The 5,839-nt window shown below is 42.6% G+C and overlaps 1 pseudogene across 1 annotated transcript; it reads right to left on the bottom strand.

Annotated features, from left to right (window-relative positions):
- Positions 1-270: 270 nt before the first annotated feature.
- On the bottom strand, positions 271-1,132 carry LOC108542371 (60S ribosomal protein L6 pseudogene; annotated as a pseudogene). Its single transcript, XR_001889255.1, has one exon. The product of XR_001889255.1 is annotated as a 60S ribosomal protein L6 pseudogene (transcript).
- Between the last annotated feature and the right edge of the window lie 4,707 nt (positions 1,133-5,839).

Below are 5,839 nucleotides of genomic sequence, written 5' to 3' on the forward strand. Positions count from 1 at the left end.
TATTGCTATGAGCAAGGAAGGCTGGGGCATGTCATTCATGCTTCAGATGACTGGGACACTATATAGAGCTTACTCTCGGAGTTGTCTCACCTATGGGTGAAGGAGGTGAGATATTTGTCCAGTCTCCTATCCATTATTAGTATTCTGTACAATCTGATAACCACTAACAATTATAAACATTCACAACCTTTTCAGTATAATCTAGGATTCCTTAATTTATTTTTCTTTTCTTTTTTTGTAGTTAGCTATTTAATGAGGTTCTTAAGACATTTAGAACACCAATTTGTGAGGATAAATTCCATTCGTCAGGGCAAACACAGATCGCGGATAGCCCTGGAACTGAGGAACAGCTTTGATTTTTGGTAAAATTTGTGAGTCCACAGCTTTCTGATCAATCTTGCGCTGCTCTGTAATCTCGTATTTCTCTTTTCTGTGTCGAAGATCTCACCTTCCTGGTGTCTGGGCTTCCGCAGCTGCTGCTTCTTGAAGTAAGCATCAATAAGATGTTTTGGATTTTACATTGCTGATATCGATTTTGGTTGAGGTGGCAATGACAAATTTCTGGTGTGTTCTTCGTAGAGGAACTCGATTGAGGACCAGAGGTCCAGTCACAAGTAACAAGCCACTAGCCAGCTGCTTCAAGAAAACCACCCTCTTGCCCCTGTGGCGTCCAGTGAGGATGATCAGAATGGTCCCGGGGTAATGCTGGCTCGCAGTTTTCTCACATGCTAACTGAAAGGATTTTTGCCGTGGCTCAACAGCTTTCGAGGCACATCTTCAGTAGGATAATGTCTAGGCATTTTGCAAAGTTTAATCACCTGGGTACTGCCGTTCTTGTCACCACCAACTGGTTTTGTAAGAGTTGCAAGAACCTTCTCCTTCTTTTTCTTTTCAACCTTGGATTTAGCGGCTGAGTACTTCCTCTTGTACATGGCCTTTCTGGAATACATGGCAGATCGGGAATACCTGCCAATTCCTCTGACAAGGACAGGGTTGCGGCTGCAATGGGGCTTCCCCTTCTTGGGCTTCTTAGCCTTGAGGTTACCCTTTTCACCTTGCCACCAGCATCAGCCTTCTTGGCTTTGGGTTTCTTCTCTTTAGCATCCGGCTTCTCAACTTTTTCACCCACCATCTTGCAAGATGGGAAAGAGCTAATTTGTTTTTCATATAGCTGAATCATACCTGGAGTCCTCCCAGATACACCGTCAATGAAAACCCCTGGATTTCCTCGTGGATAGCCAAATCTCTGCCAACTTGTATATGAGCAACTTACGTATTTATTATTTATGTATTTATTATTATGTGTCATATATTATATTATATATATTATTTACTTAATCATTGCTGATCTCTCTGATTTGGTTAATGGGGATGTGGGACTTCAACGTGTCACAATCACTCTTCAGCCTGCCCTTTCCCGGCTTCAACTTTCTGTTTATTTGATTTCCTTTGGCATGAGGCATGTATTCCCTGTTCTAACACCTTCTCTTACCTGGTTACCTCCTGGTCAGCTCTCAGGTCTCAGCCCTGCCATGGGTCAAATAGTTAACAGTGCACATTTCCCGATGAAACCTCACACATTAGAAAATGAAATGAGACAGCTGTCACAGACAATGCCCAGAAAAGCCATTCAGCTATTTTGCCTTCTAGTTGAAGAACTCAAGGAAACTAGATTTTTCTGTGTCAATGCGCACGACAACACCTAGATTTTCCATGCAAAGTAATTAAATTAGTGTACTTTGCAGGGTTGCAAATTTACTTGCACTGTATTTAGATGGGCACAGAAATTCTAACTTCTTTGTTTTCTATGCTGTATCTGGTTTTTCTCAGAATTTCCTCACCATGTTGGAAACAAGAGGAAAAATTAAACTTGCCAGTGTTTATTATTGCAGTTGTTTCCAATGTAAGTTGGTTTTCCAATGACTCAGTCTCTTCAGAGGAAATGCTTGATCTTTCAGATCGTTTTCTCTTTCTCCAGGCTTCTCTCTTCCCTGATTAATGCCTCTGGGTGTGGGGAGGGCTGTGTTGAGCTGGGGCCCAGGATGGAAGGAGTGCAGTCCTCTCTGAGGACTGGAAACTGTTGAGCTTGTGCCTGTTGCTACCTCTAGAATCTATGGTCTGGATGACAGGCTTCTGGTTGCAGACACCCCGCACACTGCAGTCTGTGTCTTGATTCTGACCTCTGTCCACCAGCCTTTCCACCATCTTTGTATCCTCACAGTGGGCCACATGGAGCCTCAGAATTACTTGCTTTCTCTAAGCAGCCATAAAGCCTCATAAATCCAGCGTTAGGTTTATCTACTCAGCCACCTTCCTTCAGCAAGGTTGCCCTCCCAACTCCACACCATACCAACATGCAGATGATGGTGGCTTCTCTGACAACATATCTAGGCTATGGCCTGGGTCTCCTAACATTCTTTAATTTGTCCGCATTTCTCTAGATATTTCTATTGTTTCCCCTATTTCAGGTTTTATTGTATGAAGGGGGAAGCAAGAGCACACACATCTGTCTTTCTTACCTTTGTAGATGAGATAGTTAGTGCTTACCAAACATTCCATTCCACTCCCTTGTATGGTCTAGGTGCCTATTTGGGGTCAATTATCACCTCCAGGTTGATACAACTAAGAGCCATAAAAGAACAAGAAACAAACTTTTGTTGCGATGAGCCCATGAGATGCTGGAGTGTGTTACTGCTGCATAGAGGTAATCGTCCCACATAAAACACTATTTCCCAGTCTGCTGAAGCAAGAGGGATACATTTTATCTTCCTGTCTGTAAAGGAAATTCTCTGGTTTGTGTCTTCTGTTCTAGGAGGTGAGGTGCATTAAAGTTTCATTTGTGAGCCTTTATGGGGTAAGATTCAGCCCCACTGGGACAGGTAGGTTGGACTTTGAACTAGGATTCATCCCCATGACATATACTTTCATACCTAATTATACATGTTTTTAGATGGCTTTCTGAACAGACACAAGGAGCTATACTGAGTCCAAATGCTGGAAATCTACATGTTAACAGAATCATCAACGAGCCAAAAGGTGGTCACATCCCTTGCAAAAACATGCAAGGAGTGTGTTATGGGTTTGGTGTTCCCCTAAGGCTGCTGAAGTTCTACCCCCAGCACCTGTGAACGTGACCTTATTTGGAGACATTCTTTGCAGACGATTAAATTAATTAAGATGAGGTCACTTGGGTGGCCCCGATCTAATACGACTGTGTTGTTATGAAAAAGGAGCATTTGGACACAGAGACAAACACACACACACACACAGAAAATGATGTATACACCCAGGAGAGCATCATGTGGAGATGGAGGATTGGAGTGATGCAGCTACAAGCCAAGGAATGCCTGGAGATGCCTCAAGCTAGGTGAGAGGCCTAGAACATCTCCCCTCTCACAGCCCTCAGAAGAAACCAGTTCTGTCAACACCTTGACTTTGGGCTTCCAGACTCCAGAGCTGTGAGTCAATATGTTTCTTTTGTTTCTGTCTCCCAGTTTGTGGCATTTTGTTATAGCAGCCCTATAATAAGTGCGGGATGATCTACACTAATTTAGGATAATGGTTACTCCAGGGAGAGAGGTGAAAAAGTGATGGGTGGGAGGGAGGGGCTTCAGAAATCTCTAACATTTCTTCTCTAGGAGAAAACGAGACCTGCACAGATATGGTAAAGTATTAAATATGTTTGATCTGTTTGGCGTGTACGTGGGTGTCATCTTACCTAATGTATTTTTTGGTCTGTTTGGAATACAGCAAAAGCCCACAACAATTGGGATAGAAATGGCTGGGTTATGGTTCACAGTCTTACGCAGCAGGCTCTGCTTGGCTGCTTCGTGAACCTTGCATTCCACGGCCCTGCCTTTGTTATACATGTGAATTTTCTGAACTCCCCAGAAATCATAGGGTTTTTCATAATATTCACCACCATTCATAATTTAACATGTGAAAAATGTGTTTCACACATTTATTTGCTTTCCATAGCAAAACCAGCAACAGCAGTGGCAATAGAAGCTGCCTCGAAGGCTACATGGGAGGATGGAAGCCAACAGCAAGGGCATTTTCATGACCACTGAGTTGGGCAGCTTCCAATGGAGGCGGTATGAGACTCTCCCTTGTGGACTTGAAGCTTCTCAGAGCCTGCAGCGAGTGCTGGGAGTTACATTAGTTTGACAACTGATAGGCCATTTTCCCAGCCTCGACAAAGAATGGGAGTTCAGGTAAGTCATCAGCCATAGCACCACCTTTTAACTCGGAACTAGAATTGTGTAATAACCCTGGCATTTAAAAAAAAAAAAAATAGCTCTGAGACTGTCAAAAACTACACTTAGTACTTGTTAGGAGTTGGTTTTAATCTTAAAATATGTGCTTTATATGTGCTTTGAACTTGGCAAAGAAACCTCTCTGGGCCTCAGTTTCTCNAAACACCATCTTTTAGGGCTCCTGAAAAGATCAAACGTGTTAATTATTTATATAATGTGTAGCACAGAGTTGTATAAACATTTATAATTATTTCAGGCTTAATAAGCGTTTTGACACTTTGAAAGTACTTTCTCCTTATAGGTTAATTTGAGTTGCAACAGTCCTGTGTTATAGAGAGGAATGATTAAAATCACCACCATCCCTTTTTTAAAAAGAAAGAGAAAATGGAGTTTAAAAGACTTCCACAGCTTGCTTCGGGTCACACAGAGAGCAAGTAGAAGAGCCAGGTCTCGGCCTTAGCTTACTGTCATACCCCTCAGACAATTCACACACCACCGAACAAGAATGGGAAAGTCTCGGGGCATGGTGGCTCACACCTGTAATCCCAGCATTTTGGGAAGGCCAAGGTGGGTGGAACACTTGAGCTCAGGAGTTCAAGATCAACCTGGGTAACATGGTGAAATCCCATCTTTACAAAAAAATACAAAATTAACCAGACTTGGTGGTGCGTGCCTGTAGTCCTAGCTGAGGTGGGAGGCTGAAGAGGGAGGATAACTTGAACCTGGGAGATGAAAATTGCAGGGAGCTGAGATTATGCCACTGCACTCCAGCCTGGGCAACACAGCAAGACTCTGGCAAAAAACAAAACAAAACAAAACAAAGAGAGAGAGAAAGAATGGAAAATATTTTGTCATATCTCTTTCATGGCCTTGAATTATGATTTCGGAAGTGACAATTATTTAGAGATGCTTTACATTCATTTCTGATTGGTTCCCAATCACAATGTATCCCAAAATTAGCTTAAAATGTGTGACCCTTCAACTCTTCTGTTGAGTGGTTAATATCCTGTTGGGAAATACACGCAACAAGAAACCCGCAACAACTCCCTTCACCACACGCTGCCAGTAGACGCAATGGCAAGAACCATCTCTTGATTGCCTGTGCTTTGGGTTTTGCTTAAACAATGCATTTGCGTCGGAGACCTAGAGGGAGGCACATATGCAGAATCTCTGCCTTGAGTCCTTAACTCTGGAAAAGTCTTAGTGATGAGTTCTACCCCTTCCTCCCAGTGAAGGTAACTCTGATCTGCCTTAACGGGAGTCATGTGCTATTACTATTATGAAGTCAACTTTCACAGAGCTAAATAGTCTCAACAAATGTCCAGATGTTCAGATAAAAAAGAAATAAAAAAAAAAACCACTTGAGCAGGCACAGTTGAAGGCCACATAAATAGTAGTAAAGCTGCTAAAACCGATTTGCATTTCACACCCAATAATTTCAGGCTCTCTCTGCCTTAAATTAGAGAGTGTGATTGTTCAGCCCAGCCGTTTCCTAACCGCAACGGGTGTGAACAGTGAAAAAATATAGATAACAGATTGTCTCTGTACAGGGATGAACACAGCCATTTTTGTGTCTTGCTTTT

This window comes from Rhinopithecus bieti, unplaced genomic scaffold (genome assembly GCF_001698545.2).
Source record: "Rhinopithecus bieti isolate Rb0 unplaced genomic scaffold, ASM169854v2 scaffold_20098, whole genome shotgun sequence".
Taxonomy (NCBI): Eukaryota; Metazoa; Chordata; class Mammalia; order Primates; family Cercopithecidae; genus Rhinopithecus; species Rhinopithecus bieti.